The sequence below is a fragment of the Bufo gargarizans genome, chromosome 7 (assembly GCF_014858855.1).
Source record: "Bufo gargarizans isolate SCDJY-AF-19 chromosome 7, ASM1485885v1, whole genome shotgun sequence".
Taxonomy (NCBI): Eukaryota; Metazoa; Chordata; class Amphibia; order Anura; family Bufonidae; genus Bufo; species Bufo gargarizans.
Window position 1 is genome coordinate 65,531,288 of NC_058086.1, and position 16,287 is coordinate 65,547,574.

A 16,287-nucleotide genomic window follows, 5' to 3' on the forward strand; every position below is an offset into this window, starting at 1 on the left:
CCTACCCACAGGATAAAGCACAAAAATGTCTGATTGCTACAGGCCCAATTGAACACTGTGCCGAGCCCAGTGACAAATTTAAAGCTATTGCCCTCAGGAGCTTCTACAGTCGTGGCCAAAAGTTTTGAGAATGACACAAGTGGAAGGCTGATAAGTCAGCCTGAATTTGTGGGAGGGGCATATTACCTTCTTAAGCCCCAGCCTCCAGCTCCTCAGGGCGCTTCTGTTCACATTCTGGATAGGGAGTCGCCTGCTCTGGTGCTGCATCTGTGCATGTTGTGAGTAGCTTTCATCTGGTTCGGTTCGGTTCGTTTGGTTTCGTTTTCATACGCGTCTTCAGGAGAGGTAATTTTGCGCAAACAATGCGCCACAAGGGCTCCATCAGCCGCGGTCACATACTCCCGGCTCCCCGAGTTGGCATGCGTTCCAGCGTGGAACGCGTGCCAATTCTCATGTCCGCACCAAATTTCTTCTTGTCTCCTTCCTTGGTTCCCTCCCTGTGTTCCCCTCCAACTTCCCCCCGAGATAGCAGGGGGGGCAGGGTCTGGCCCGCAGATCCCCCTCTCCACACGGCCTCCCCGTCCTCACCTCAGGCCCCACTGCAAGCCGGCGTGCGTTCCAGCGTGGAGCGCACGCCGGAAATCCGCCGCAAGGCATGGGCCGGGTCACGTGGTCGGCGTGCGTTCCGGCTTGGAGCGCACGCCGGAGTCCCTCGGCCGGGTCTGGGCCTGGTCGTGTGTGCGGCGTGCGTTCCAGCTTGGAGCGCACGCCGGAGTGCTTCCGTCAGGCCTGGGCCCATAAATGTACATCAGAAACCCTGTCAAAGTTAAAATCACTATGCACCATGACTCTTTTGTTAAGGGAAAAACCGTGCTCTTATTCACTCCAGTGCATCACATCAAAACTGTGCAATTCAACACAACAGCAATGTCCATAAACCCCCACCTCCCACAAAGGATCCCCAAACGCTGCAGGCGTCTTGGCGCCTGTTCACACAGTCTCTCACATCCGTGGTCAGTACTACACCTTGTCATGGGGTGGGTTTGTCCAAGTTCATGCAAGTTAGACAGGCCACGTGTCGGCCTGGACAAGGGATTGGCTCCGGCCACAGGATCCCCTTCTTTTGGTCCTTCGCTGAGCCTGCAGCAATTGGGCAGTCCTTGGTAGACGAGCGGACTACAGCGCTCAGCCCGACCGAGCGATCAGCCTCCCATACAGCTTCCTGCAGTGAGACAGGAGACCACACTTCATCAGCAGCCCCACAGTCAGTGAGCATCAAACCTATATTCACAGCCCTGGGTGTAGCAGGCAGACCACACCCAGCAAGCATAGTGAAGGATTAACTCCTTCCCTACCCAACTAAGGCCAGAGATAACCAACCTGCCAGGATCAGTGTAGACTGACACCAACAACTGAAACCTGTCCACCCGTGGTGGTCCGTGGGGAACAGACACCCACCCTGCTCTTACTCCTCCAGGGCCACGACCCCCGGTGGTACGTATCTTCCATCCACTACCACTCCAGACATTCTCTTACAATATATAAAAAAAAATAAAAAAATTATATAATAAAATTTTATTTTATTTTATAAAGAAATTTTAATAGATCTACAAGTTAATCGGTAGGTTCCAATCTCCAGCCATTTCATACGCACTCCCGCCGTGCGGGAGCGAGGCAGTCATCCTTGGTTCCTCATTCCGCTGGGCTGGAAGGGACCAGGTTAGCACGGGTTAAAAAAAAAATAAAAAAAAAAATTGGGGGTCTCAACATAAGTAGTCCAGGCCATCATTACTCGCCATACCCATTCAGCGGTCACCATACGCTCACCGCAGTCTTCTACTCTATGGGCGACATGCCACATGTTATATATCTATGCTTCACGTGATATACTGCTGTCTCATCTACTACCTACTTCTGTCTCCTGGCTCGCCAGGCTCATACCTACCTCTGCCTCCTGGATTGCCCAGGCACGCACCTACCTCTGCCTCCTGGGTCGCCCAGGCACGCACCTACCTCTGCCTCCTGGGTCGCCCAGGCACGCACCTACCTCTGCCTCCTGGGTCGCCCAGGCACGCACCTACCTCTGCCTCCTGGGTCGCCCAGGCACGCACCTACCTCTGCCTCCTGGGTCGCCCAGGCACGCACCTACCTCTGCCTCCTGGGTCGCCCAGGCACGCACCTACCTCTGCCTCCTGGGTCGCCCAGGCACGCACCTACCTCTGCCTCCTGGGTCGCCCAGGCACGCACCTACCTCTGCCTCCTGGGTCGCCCAGGCACGCACCTACCTCTGCCTCCTGGGTCGCCCAGGCACGCACCTACCTCTGCCTCCTGGGTCGCCCAGGCACGCACCTACCTCTGCCTCCTGGGTCGCCCAGGCACGCACCTACCTCTGCCTCCTGGGTCGCCCAGGCACGCACCTACCTCTGCCTCCTGGGTCGCCCAGGCACGCACCTACCTCTGCCTCCTGGGTCGCCCAGGCACGCACCTACCTCTGCCTCCTGGGTCGCCCAGGCACGCACCTACCTCTGCCTCCTGGGTCGCCCAGGCACGCACCTACCTCTGCCTCCTGGGTCGCCCAGGCACGCACCTACCTCTGCCTCCTGGGTCGCCCAGGCACGCACCTACCTCTGCCTCCTGGGTCGCCCAGGCACGCACCTACCTCTGCCTCCTGGGTCGCCCAGGCACGCACCTACCTCTGCCTCCTGGGTCGCCCAGGCACGCACCTACCTCTGCCTCCTGGGTCGCCCAGGCACGCACCTACCTCTGCCTCCTGGGTCGCCCAGGCACGCACCTACCTCTGCCTCCTGGGTCGCCCAGGCACGCACCTACCTCTGCCTCCTGGGTCGCCCAGGCACGCACCTACCTCTGCCTCCTGGGTCGCCCAGGCACGCACCTACCTCTGCCTCCTGGGTCGCCCAGGCACGCACCTACCTCTGCCTCCTGGGTCGCCCAGGCACGCACCTACCTCTGCCTCCTGGGTCGCCCAGGCACGCACCTACCTCTGCCTCCTGGGTCGCCCAGGCACGCACCTACCTCTGCCTCCTGGGTCGCCCAGGCACGCACCTACCTCTGCCTCCTGGGTCGCCCAGGCACGCACCTACCTCTGCCTCCTGGGTCGCCCAGGCACGCACCTACCTCTGCCTCCTGGGTCGCCCAGGCACGCACCTACCTCTGCCTCCTGGGTCGCCCAGGCACGCACCTACCTCTGCCTCCTGGGTCGCCCAGGCACGCACCTACCTCTGCCTCCTGGGTCGCCCAGGCACGCACCTACCTCTGCCTCCTGGGTCGCCCAGGCACGCACCTACCTCTGCCTCCTGGGTCGCCCAGGCACGCACCTACCTCTGCCTCCTGGGTCGCCCAGGCTCGCACCTACCTCTGCCTCCTGGGTCGCCCAGGCTCGCACCTACCTCTGCCTCCTGGGTCGCCCAGGCTCGCACCTACCTCTGCCTCCTGGGTCGCCCAGGCTCGCACCTACCTCTGCCTCCTGGGTCGCCCAGGCTCATTCCTACCTCTGCCTCCTGGGTCGCCCAGGCTCATTCCTACCTCTGCCTCCTGGTTCACCCAGGCCTGTCATCCTCCCCGAAAGGTGTAGGTAAGCTCAGGATTCAATGTATTTGCCTGAATCGCTCAGGTTCCATGCAGCTGCCTGGAACGCTCGGGGGTTTCTCAGCAGGGTCCGGCTGGTTCCTGGTTACCCGGTTCGTGTCCGGCACGTCTGGATTTCTGTTTCCCACAGGTCTTGTTGCATGCAGCGCGACTTCGGGCCCTGATTCTGGCAGTTCAGGGTCATCCAGCAGTTGGCCATGATGCCCAGGCTGCATCCTGGTTCTCCGTCGCTTCATTCCAGTGCCACCAGATCACACCTCTCTCCGGGTCTCGTACCAACGCTAGTTTATTTCAGGTAAGCAGGGCCTCAGGCCACCGGAATTTCGATCCTTCCTCAATTGTGTCACAGGGCGTCTCCGTGTCTGGTTATTCCACGGTGCCAGGTTTCAGGTAAGGTCGAGCCGGGTGGCGGCTTTACGCACCTCCATAAAAAAAATAATATATATAAAAAAAAAAAAAGGGGGGAAATATGTATATATTTTTTGGGGGGTTTCCGGGGAGGGGGTTTCTGACGCACCCCAGGTCTCATTTCCCTGAATCGCTTGGGTTTTATGTATTCCCCTGAATCGCTCAGGTTTTACGTATTTTCCCTGAAATCACTCAGGTCATGTATTTCCCTGAATCGCTCAGGTTTGTATTTTCCTGTCTCTTCAGGTTGTCGGTATTTCCAGGGTGTATGTATTAATTTTACAGGCTATAGCTACTAGAGAGATCGTTGATCCAGGGAGTTATTCTGATTGCCTGATTGGAGTCGGGAAGGAATTTTTTATTCCCCTGAAATGAGGAAAATTGGCTTCTACCTCACAGGGGTTTTTTGCCTTCCTCTGGATCAACTTGCAGGATGTCAGGCCGAACTGGATGGACAAATGTCTTTTTCGGCCTTATGTACTATGTTATTATGTTACTATGTATTTTCCTGATTCACTCAGGTCACGTATTTCCCTGAAATCGCTCAGGTCTTATTTCCCACAGGTTGTTCGCATTTGCCTGAATCGGTCAGGATCCAATATATTTGCCTGAAACGCTCAGAGGTTTTCCCGTACCATCAGGAAACTACCAAGCCGGCGTCAAGGTTTCCAAAGTTTTTTAAGGTCCCACCCGCAGGTGGCTTGAACAATGTCTCCTACACCCTGGCGTTCATAGCCCACTGTCACTGCAAATCTCAGGCTGTCATTTAACACCATCAAGCTGTACCTAGCGGGGAGACAGCACTGCGCCATGCGGGTAGGTGGCGCGCAGCCTGTCTCCGGTGAGATGTTTGGGAGACTCTCGTCCGCGCTGGATGAATTTCCTTTTTGGCCACTCTCCTAGTTTGATTGTTAGGGCAGCCGTGTATCTCGGGTTTTGCGGGTTCCTCGGGCCAGGTGAGTTCACCAGCACCTCCCCTAAACGTTAGGGGTTGCCGGTGCGACAGTTGTCCTGGGCCCATGACCTTTGTGGCCTCTGGCTCCCTTCCACGAAGGCCAATCAGCATGGACCATCCTCGGAGGTCAGGTTTTAAAACCTCCAACGATTGGTGCCCAGTCATGGTCCCCCGTCAATTGCTGGCCCCGTTGCAATGGCCTCCCCAGAGGCCCCGCTGCTTCCTTGGCGTTGGGGGCCCCTGTCATCAATCCAGTTTTGTGGCCCACATCATAACGCTGGCCTCAGGTCTCGGTCGTAACCCACTGGCCACCACGGGACACTCGCTCTGAACTGGAGCTGCGCCCTCAGCATCGAAAACGGGGTCTCGGTGCACGGGTTAAATGCTTGGGTAGGTGGCGCTCTTCTTGCTTCACGAGATACATCCCGAACCCGCATGTTGAGATTTCCCAGGCATTTTGTAATCTTGCTCTCTGGGTGGTTTTGAAGGCTTTTGGTCACTACTCTGCTCTCCTCGTTTATTTTTGCCCACTACTAGGCTTACCCTCGCTCCTGGCTTCCTGCACAACACAGCCAGCTAGGTCAGGGGAAGCGCTTCACCCACTCATCACAGTTAAGCCTCTCCCATAAATATTAGTTTTCACAAAGTTTGCTGCTAAACTGCTTTTAGATCTTTGTTTCAGTTGTTTCTGTGATGTAGTGAAATATAATTACACGCACTTCATACGTTTCAAAGGTTCTTATCGACAATTACATGACATTTATGCAAAGAGTCAGTATTTGCAGTGTTGGCCCTTCTTTTTCAGGACCTCTGCAATTTGACTGGGCATGCTCTCAATCAACTTCTGGGCCAATTCCTGACTGATAGCAACCCATTCTTTCATAATCACTTCTTGGAGTTTGTGAGAATTAGTGGGTTTTTGTTTGTCCACCCGCCTCTTGAGGATTGACCACAAGTTCTCAATGGGATTAAGATCTGGGGAGTTTCCAGGCCATGGACCCAAATTGTCAACGTTTTGGTCCCCGAGCCACTTCGTTATCACTTTTGCCTTATGGCACGGTGCTCCATCGTGCTGGAAAATGCATTGTTCTTCACCAAACTGTTGTTGGATTGTTGGAAGAAGTTGCTGTTGGAGGGTGTTTTGGTACCATTCTTTATTCATGGCTGTGTTTTTGGGCAAAATTGTGAGTGAACCCACTCCCTTGGATGAGAAGCAACCCCACACATGAATGGTCTCAGGATGCTTTACTGTTGGCATGACACAGGACTGATGGTAGCGCTCACCTTTTCTTCTCCGGACAAGCCTTTTCCCTGATGCCCCAAACAATCGGAAAGAGGCTTCATCGGAGAATATGACTTTGCCCCAGTCCTCAGCAGTCCATTCACCATATTTTCTGTAGAAGATCAATCTGTCCCTGATGTTTTTTTTGGAGAGAAGTGTCTCCTTTGCTGCCCTTCTTGACACCAGGCCATCTTCCAAATGTCTTCGCCTCACTGTGCGTGCAGATGCGCTCACACCTGCCTGCTGCCATTCCTGAGCAAGCTCTGCACTGGTGGCACTCCGATCCCGCAGCTGAATTCTCTTTAGGAGACGATCCTGGCGCTTGCTGGACTTTTTTGGACGCCCTGAAGCCTTCTTAACAAGAATTGAACCTCTTTCCTTGAAGTTCTTGATGATCCTATAAATTGTTGATTGAGGTGCAATCTTAGTAGCCACAATATCCTTGCCTGTGAAGCCATTATATGCAACGCAATGATGGCTGCACGCGTTTCTTTGCAGGTCACCATGGTTAACAATGATTTCAAGCATCACCTGCCTTTTAACAGGTCAAGTCTGCCATTTTAACCCAATCAACCTGACATAATGATCTCCAGCCTTGTGCTCGTCAACATTCTCACCTGAGTTAACAAGACTATTACTGAAATGATCTCAGCAGGTCCTTTAATGACAGCAATGAAATGCAGTGGAACGTTTTTTTGGGGGATTAAGTTAATTTTCATGGCAAAGGAGGACTATGCAATTCATCTGATCACTCCTCATAACATTCTGGAGTATATGCAAATTGCTATTATAAAAACTTAAGCAGCAACCTTTCCAATTTTCAATATTTATGTCATTCTCAAAACTTTTGGCCACGACTGTACATCGCACAGGCAGTCCATGGTACTGCACCTGCGTGAGATTTCACATAGTGTAGGGGGCGGCGGCAAAGAGTTCAGGTGTGGGCAGTTACTTATGCTGGAAGAGATGTGCTTGGGCTCTAAAGGAAGGCGGGCTGGGCACTGTACGGGGGAGTTATTGGGCTCCAGAGAAGGATAATAACGCCCCTCTGGGCACCTTGGGCACTCATTTGCATAACATAAAAAGTGGATTTTATCGCTATCGAAAACGCGAAACAAAAAATGAAGACTCCAGCAAGAAATAAGGTATCGTATTGTACAACCTTAATATGCTCAAACCAGGTGTCAGATTCCCTTTAAGTATCCAATCATAACTGCTATTCCCATAATTGACCTACCCATGGTATTCAGTAGGCAATAAATGTCTGATTCATGGGGGTCTTGCCGATCACTAGCTTGGAGTCCTGATCCCTCATTAATCCTCATTGCACAAACGCAGCGAGAAGGAGGAGTTTGATTGGAGCTGCCGTCGAGCACACACCCTGCCGTCCATTCAGTGGCTGTAGGACTGACGGATGGTTGAGTACAGCGCTCCGCCATCTCCGTCAGTTCTCTAGACATTGAATGGAACAGCAAGGCGCATGCTCGGCTTCCACGACATTCTGGCTCCTCACTGCGGTCATGTAGTGAGGAGGAATAGGGGATCGGGACCTCCATTCTAACGATCAATGGGGCCTGTAGCAATTGCACATTTTTTGCTTTATCCTGTGGGTAGGTGATTAATGTCAACTGGAATTTTTTAAGGGGTTGTCTCTCTTCAACAAATGGCATTTATAATGTAGACAAAGTTTACAATTTTCATAATTCTCGGAGAGCCCCTTTAAAAGGGTTATGCCATGAATGAAGTAAAAAATGAAAATCAGACATAATATAGTATATGACAGTCTCTTTCTAACAAAGCTAGAACTAGCCCTGTACCTGTCATGCCTTGCCATGTGAGTGATCGGAGAAGATCTGTCAGACTTGCTAAACGTGAATCTGTCTGACAGATTACTTTGTTGTGGCTTTGGGCAGGATCCCACCCCCTCACAGGTTCTGCTCGTTAGTTAGTGATGCTATTTATACCTGCCTCTCACTATAGCCCTTGCAGTTTATAGTTTCTCCTGGAGTTCTCTGCTGGTGTTTTGTGGATCTCCTGTTCCCAGTTCGTCTTCCGTTAAGTCCTCCTTCCTTTGTTTGTACTGGCTAGGCCTTAGGTAGATGCTGGTTCCTTCATCTTGTGCAAGGAACCGGTTGTCTTTTTGCCTGCTCCCTATCTGAGGGTTGGTGTCAGTTGCAGCATGGCTTAGGTTCAAGTGCATGAATACTTCTACCATCAACATTTGTTCATGTTGGTAGCAGTCAGGGAAAGGCTCAGGGATTGTCAGGAGGTGACCTTTCCCTGTTCCCTAGCTGTGGGGCCTAGCCTGCTGTTTTGTTTAATTTTGTTGTTTGTTTTGCTTCCCTTCCCTCACCTTCCGTGACAGTACCTCACATGGATCCAGAGATCTCCCCATTCATTGCTCCAATTGCTCTGCCTGAGAGCTCAGGGGACGTGTCCTTTCTGCTGATGCTCTCTCTCTCCCTATCATCTGAGGAGGTGTGTCCATTCGCCTTCAGCTCTCCATATCACAGCTAAGAGGCAGTGTCCTTTTTCAGGGGTCATATGCTTTCTGCTGTAGTTCCCTATCAGAGCTCAAGGGGCATTTTCTTTCTAGTGAGGCATGTCGTTTCTGCTGCAGGTCTACCCCTTTCGCAGATCACAGGTTGTATTTCTGCTGCAGTTCTCTCCCTATAAGCAGAGGGGGCATCTCGGGGCGTTTTCTTTCTTGGGAGGCCTGTCCTCTCTGCTGCGGCTCTACCCCTATGACAGCTCATGGGGCATATCCTTTCTGCTGCAGTTCTCTCCCTGTAACTGTCACAGCTTCTAACAGTAGATATGGCTGGTGGTAGTGGAAGGATGGAACTGAGCATGTGTGACCACTTCAGTAGGAGGAAGTGCACATTTCTATACAGATTAACCACCGGGAGTCGTCATTAGAAGGATGTAAAGATAATATCTCACAATGAAAAGTAAATTACAAACATAACTAGGTTTTTATGCTAAATTATATTTACATTTAACCGTGACATAATCCCTTTTAGGCCCAGTTTTGTGGATTTGCTCTGGTTAAAACGATTGTCTCACAATAGACATTAATCACCTGTCCACAGGATAGGTGATACAACTCTCATCGCTGGGGCCCCCCACAATCGTTAGAATATGGCTCCTGAGCTGCACAACTGCAGTGAGGAGGAGTTTTGATGGACCAAAATGCTGCTCCATTCAGAATCTGTGGGACTGCTGGAGAGAGTATAGCGGCTGTTTCTGTCAGCCCTATAGACATTGAATGGAGCAGCAGGATGTATGTTCAACTCCAACTACATTCAATCTTCTCTTCATTAGTGAGGAAGAATGAGGGGCTCAGGACCCTCATTATCTTGATCAGTGGAATCTCCAGTGATCAGGCATTTACTACCTATTCTGTGGCTGGGTGACAAATGTCCAACACCTTTATAGAAGCACTGGCACAAAAATGTTTATTCTCTGACCTTTTAGAAAAGTACATGATGTAATCTGTAATGAAGGTCATTTTCTTACCAGTAACTGTATGTGAGTTATAACCTCCCTTCTGATCCTCATCAGTGTCATGTGATCAACACTTTGACCTATGTGTGGACAGGAAGCCAGTTTATCTATATATTCCTATGGTAGCCTCAATGTCAGTGTCATAGGACTGAATAGAGAAGTCACTGACCTCCTATCCTGTGTCTGTTGGAGATCAGTGTTGGTGCCCAAGAAACACAGCCTGCGTGTCATCCGCAGCTTCCCTGACCCATTCATGGTGCAGTCAGTTCCTGTCTGATGGCGGGGCTATTGTAATGTGTTTACATAATGATGTGAGTGAACAGTACAATAGACTCGCAATAAGATAGCAGATGACTGTATCATAAATATTGTGATGCAGTCAGTTTCGGGGAGCGCAGTGTGTCCGGAAGATGCGGCTTCCCAGACAGAGCATGGTCGTGTGAATCAGCCCTAAGAACTTCTGAAAGAGGAGTAATTATTTAACTAATGAAAGAGCTAGTTTAAGGGCTCAACCACATGACTGTATGAATGGGTCAGCATCCAATGAGCACCTATTTGAATCGGGCCGCAATAGATGCGGACAGCACACCATCCGTTCCACAGCCCGCAATCGTGGACAAGAATAGGCATTTTTTTTATATAGCGCCGGCCCTGTGCGGAACGCACATGGCCTGTATCAGTGTTTTGCAGATCTGCAATTTGCGGACTGCAAAAATTGACTTTTGTACTTACTGTAAAATCATGCATTGGGGGACACGGCACCATGGGTATATGCCCAGCTGCCACTAGGAGGCTGACACAAAGGAAAAGTGTTGACCACCCAGATGGACTATACCCTTTTCTCAGACACTAAACTAACCAGTTGGTACTAAAGCAGTAGGAGCACCAAAATCCAGAGCAAAAAGTGAAGCCAACATGTCCTAAACCAGAAAGAGGACCATTATCAAAGAATCCTGGGAAAACCGGTAAACCTGAACAAAGAAAAAACACATCAAGGGTGGGATCTATGTCCCCCAATGCATCCAAAGAGAAAAGGATTTTATGGTAAGTACAAAAATAAATTTTTCTTGTGAATGACATTGGGGAACACAGCACCATGGGACGTTCCAAAGCAGTCCCTGAGGGAGGGAAGAGATAGCCATGCGAAAAACCTAACGCACCGCTGCTTGCAGAACCTTGCGACCCAAACTGGCATCAGCAGAGGCCAAGGAATGATGTGGTAAAACCTCGAAAGTATTAACTTAGGCCCAGGTTGGCGGCCTTGCAGACCTGGGAAGCCGAGGCCAGATGCCGGACTGCCCAGGATGCCCCGACCGTCCTAGTGGAGTGAGCGGTCAACCGGAAAGGGGGATCACGACCCTTGGCCACATAGGCTTTCCTGACAGCCGACCGAATCCAACGGGAGATGGTGGCTTTGGAGGCTTGCAAACCCTTGCTTGAGCCCTCTGGGACAACAAAGAGGGAGGGGAGGACTGGGTTAACTTGAGATACAGCCGGAGGGCCTGAACCACATCCAGACAATGGACTGTTCTCTGGGATGAGAGGGGTTTGGATAGAAGAAAGGCAGCACAATCTCCTTATTAATGTGGAATTAGGAAACCACCTTGAGAAGAAAAGAGGGAACTGGTCGCAGAACCACCTTGTTCTGGTGAAAAACCAAGAAGGGGGACAGGCAAGAGAGCGCCGCCAGCTCAGAGACTCTGCGAATGGAGGTAATCGCAACTAGAAAGGCAACCTTAAGAGACAAAAAAGTGAGATCTCCTTCAAGGGCTAGAAGGGAGAGGACTGAAGGGCATCTAAGACGAGATTCAAATCCCATGGTTCCACTGGAGAACAGAAGGGGGGACATGAGTAACCCCCTGAAGGGAGGTTTTCACTTGGAAAAGGGAATCCAGGGACCTTTGGAAGAGTACAGACAAGGCCGAGATCTGACCTTTTGAGAGAGGCCAGACAGAGGCCTTTTCTCACAGCCAGCCTGAAGAAAGGCAAGAAGCCTAGGGACGGAAAAAAGGAGAGGGTGAACCTCGCCAGATTCACACAGGGCAAAATAAGCCTTCCAGGTACGATGGTAAATCCTGGCCGACTGGGGTTTACGTTCATGAACCATAGTATGAATGACAGACTCGGAGAGTCTGCGGAACCTCAGGACCGCGGCTTCAACAGCCACCCCTTCAAATGAAGCCGAGGTAAACTTGGTTGGAACAGTGGACCTTGTGAAAGGAGGTCGGGACGCAGTGGGAGCCGCCATGGGGCGTCGGTGAGCAGGAAGACAAGATCTGCGTACCATGCCCTGCCGAGCCACCAATATCGCCGGGACCCGATCCATTTTGAGGTGTTTAAGTACCCGAGGAAGAAGCGGAAGGGGAGGGAAGAGATACAGGAGACTGAACTGGGACCACTGGAGCACTAAGGCGTATACTGCAAGAGACTGAGGATCCCGAGACCTGGCGATGTAAAGGGAAGTTTGTGATTCAGACGGGAGGCGAAGAGTTCCACATCTGGGATTCCTCAACGCTGGTAGAGCTGTTGAAACACCTCTGGATGGAGAGACCACTCGCCCGGGTCGAGACGTTGGCGACTGAGGAAGTCGGCTGCCCAATTGTCGACTCCGCGGATATGGACAGCGGAGAGAGCGGGAACGTGTCCCTCTGCTCACAGCAGGATGCGTCCCCCCTGGTGGTTCATATAAGCCACCGCAGTGGAGTTGTCCGTCTGAATCCGGACAGGGAGACCGCAGAGGAGAGGAGTCCAAGAGGAAAGAGTTAGGAAAATGGCCCTGAGCTTCAGGATATTGATCTGCAGGGAGGTCTCCCGTACCAACCACTGACCCTGGGCTGTGAGAAACCTGAAGACTGCTCCCCATACTGCCAGGCTGGTATCGGTGGAGATAACCTGCCAACGTAGGTGAAGGAAGGATCTGCCGAGGGAAACGGTATGGGGGTTCAGCCACCAAGTCCCGGAGGATCTGAAGGGAAAGGTGGATCGGGCGATCGAGGCCTGACGGAGACTTGTTCCACAGGGCAAGAATTGAGCACTGAAGAGACCGGGTGTGGAATTGCCTCGAAGGAGGCAACCATCCGGCACAGAACAAGCCCTGATGGAGCCGCTACCTTGTCGTGGGGAAGGAACACTTGTCCGAGAAGAGTGTCGAAGACCATGCCCTGGAAATCCATCCTCTGGCTGGGAACAAGTGAGGACTTGGAGTTGTTCACCCCACCCGAACTGGGAAAGCACAGGATGATGTGGAGGCTGGACAGGTTGTCCTCCTGGGACGGGGCTAGAAGACACAGCCTAGATGAGGGACAAGCCGTTGGCATTAATTAATGAGGTAGCCAGAAAAGGTGCTCTGTCTCCGGAAAGAAAAAAACGGGTGGGGGGGGGTACCTGAGGGAGAACGACTCTCAGGGAGAGGTAAAACGGAGCAAAAAGAGCACCTGGGGCCAGAGGACAGGCCAGGGAAGATACGGCCTAGTCCCGGCAGAAGCCAGGGTCTAAAGTAGAGGGGAAGGCCGGGGAGAAGCATGGATGGCTAGGGAGGAGAGGATACCACGGGGGAGAAAAAAAGGGGGCAAGTGTGGAGAATTTCTCTGCCTCCTCTTTAAACAGCTGATCGGTGGGGGTGCCAGGTGTCTGACCCCGACTGATCCGATATTGATGACCTATCGCAACGATAGGTCATCAATATACAGTATGTGGCTTGTATAACCCCTTTTAAATGGACCAGTTAATGTTTGTGTCTGTATATAGATATTTACATGAAATAGACAGAGAGATATATTATATTAGATCTATCTATCTGTGCTGTGTGTCCATACACAAAGTTTTATCGTTTTGCACTTGTTCACCTGCAGATAGTGCAAAGATATCAGGCTAGACAAGTCATGGAGGACACAGAGGGTGTGTATTTTATGCTCCTTTTAGGATCATTTAAAGCTAACAGTAAATCATAAGACTTTGTCAAATATTTCTCAAATTTTCTCTGCCAAATAATGGGAGATCTCCTGGAGGGACTGGGGCAGCGACTTATGCTGATCATACACATTAGATGAAAGGCTGCAGGAGCTGCCAACCATCTAATTTGTATAGGGGGGCCTCACTGACTCTCCTATGACAGTACATAAGGATTGGCCCATTGGAATTCAACATGCCTGATCTATGGGAGATGATCTGACCCAGAGGTGTCAGTTCAGAACACCAAGCTTAGCTTGCATACCTTTGGAGGGGTAAAAGTCAGGAGGGATGGCATCTTTCCCCTGCAGACCTGTACAGGATTAGAAATACATGGCGGCTTTCTTCCAGAAAGCCACCACGTCTTTCCACAGGTTGTGTGGTATTGTCGCTTAACCCTATTCACATCAATGGAGCTGCGAACCTGTACCACATACAACCTGTGGACTGACGTGGTGCTGGTTTCTTAAGAAAGCAGCCCTGTTTACCTTGTCCTGAGCAACCCCTTTAATCGTGTCTTAAGTTACTCAGCCAATTTTCTTTCTGCAAATGTTGAAGAAAAGAGACATTACTACAAAAGAGAACCCTGGAGAGGTCCGTAGACTTCTGTGTGTCCAATATACCTGACTCGTAGCTTCTGTGTCACTTATTCTAATTTCTAACTACAGGTAGTAAGAGGACGCAGCCTTCCTGCTCTAGTTCTGAAGGTATGTAGAATGTCAGATTTACCGTTGTAAGACTGCTCTGTGCAGAACCTCTTCCTTCTGTCTTCTTATATTACGCTGCATCTTCCATATGACGAAGAAGAAATAATCCCGGATCGACAGAAACCCAAAGGTACAAGAAAAGGTTCATGTATTCTCCTTCTGTGTCTGATGGATGTGCGCCTGACTTACGGTTTATGACTTTTTTTCTCTGTACTACGTTTTATTACACCTTCTTAACAGCATGTATTGCGGAAAAACACCGCCCCAATGTACGCAGCTAATCATGTATACTGAGGGGATGTATACATTTAGTTGATACCTGGAGCTACACGATGATCTTGGCCGTGACACAGGGATCATGACCAAGGATTGCTGCGTGGCAGCGCAGCCACAGAAGTCAATGCAGTTGCTGCGCGATTTGAGTAAAGTGGGATCTTTTTCCTGTTCTGGGGTCACAGCAGCTTGTGGGTCGCACTGCAGTCCTGCTAATTTCTATAGCTGCTCTGCATCAGCGATCCTTGACTGCACAATGGTTGTCGTGGTCATGTTGTCTACAGGAGTACTAAGATGTTAGTTAGGTACTGTATATGCGACTGCTGAGGGCAGGGGCCATTTTGCGTGATTCATGCTCGCCTATAAAAGCTGAGAATGTGGATTGCCAGTAGTGTCGTGTCTATGTGTGTATTATACAGGTTGGTATCATATACTACAGGCATGGATAGGTGCTTATCATGAGATGAATACAAAAGTAAAACCACTTACCTAATATTGTGCAGGTCCACCTCATGCCACCACAACAACTCTGACCCATTGAAACATTTATTCCATAAGAGCTCTCAAGGTGTCCTGCGATATCTGGCAGAAAACATTATCAGCAAATCCTTTAAAGAGGACCTGTTGCCACAAAAGGCAATGCAATCTGAAAGCACCATGTAGTCCTCATACAGCAGCATTACTGCTGCCCAGAAACCATCATTTACTTGTCTGCAGAAACAACATTTTCACCCGATGAGCAGGAGTTTTGTTCATTCATCGGATGATCGGCTGCCACTTCAGACGGGCGGATTGTCGGGAATGAGCATTCACAGGAACGTTCGTCCCCGATAATCTGCCAGACTATCAGGCCATGTAAACCTCCCTGAATCTCTTTCCCCAAAAAATAATAAATAAATATATATACACCGTATAAGACGACCCCCAACTTTTACACTGAAAATATAGAGTTTGGGATATACTCGCCGTATAAGACTACTCCTTTTTCAACACACAGTAGTACATTACTGCATCCCACCACCATCCCTGGGTACCTCTGCTATCCCTGCATCCCACCACCATCCCTAGATACCACCGCCATCCCATGGTATCACCACCATCCCTGCATCCCACCACCTTCCTTGTCCTCCCGCCCTGCCTCCCAGACCCTAAACATGTGCCACCTATACCCTGAACATGTTTTTGTTATGTTATTCTTTATATTCACATTCACATATGCACATCTGTGCCGCACTTAGATACACCGCACGGAGATCTCGCACATGCGCAGGAGCGAGATGCGAGCGGCCGTGAGGATCCCGTGTATCCACGCTCACCGCATGAAATCTCGCACATGCGTAGGAGCGAGATGCGAGCGGCCTGGAGGATGGTGGTACAAGGAGCATACAAGGTACAGAGCAGGGGGCGGTATACAAGGTACAGCGCAGGGGGGGCATATGCCGTGGGTTACATCGCAGCTCTCAGCTGCTGGGGATACAAGGCAATAGCCTGGGCTCTCTCTGTTGATAATTTGGGCGTCCCGGCACTGCAGCGCCCGTCATACCCGCCGTATAAGACGACCCCCGACTTTTGAGAAGATTTTCATGTGTTAAAAAGTAGTC

The 16,287-nt window shown here is 51.0% G+C and overlaps 1 protein-coding gene across 1 annotated transcript in view; it reads left to right on the top strand.

The window, feature by feature from the left end:
- The first annotated feature begins 270 nt into the window (after positions 1–270).
- The window catches only part of LOC122943770 (torsin-1A-interacting protein 1-like), a 179,981-nt gene continuing 163,964 nt past the window's right edge, over positions 271–16,287 (top strand). The window contains exons 1-2 of the mRNA XM_044301790.1: positions 271–278; positions 14,375–14,413. The gene's annotated coding sequence lies outside the window, so the exon portion shown is untranslated. The remainder of the gene's footprint in view (positions 279–14,374; positions 14,414–16,287) is intronic.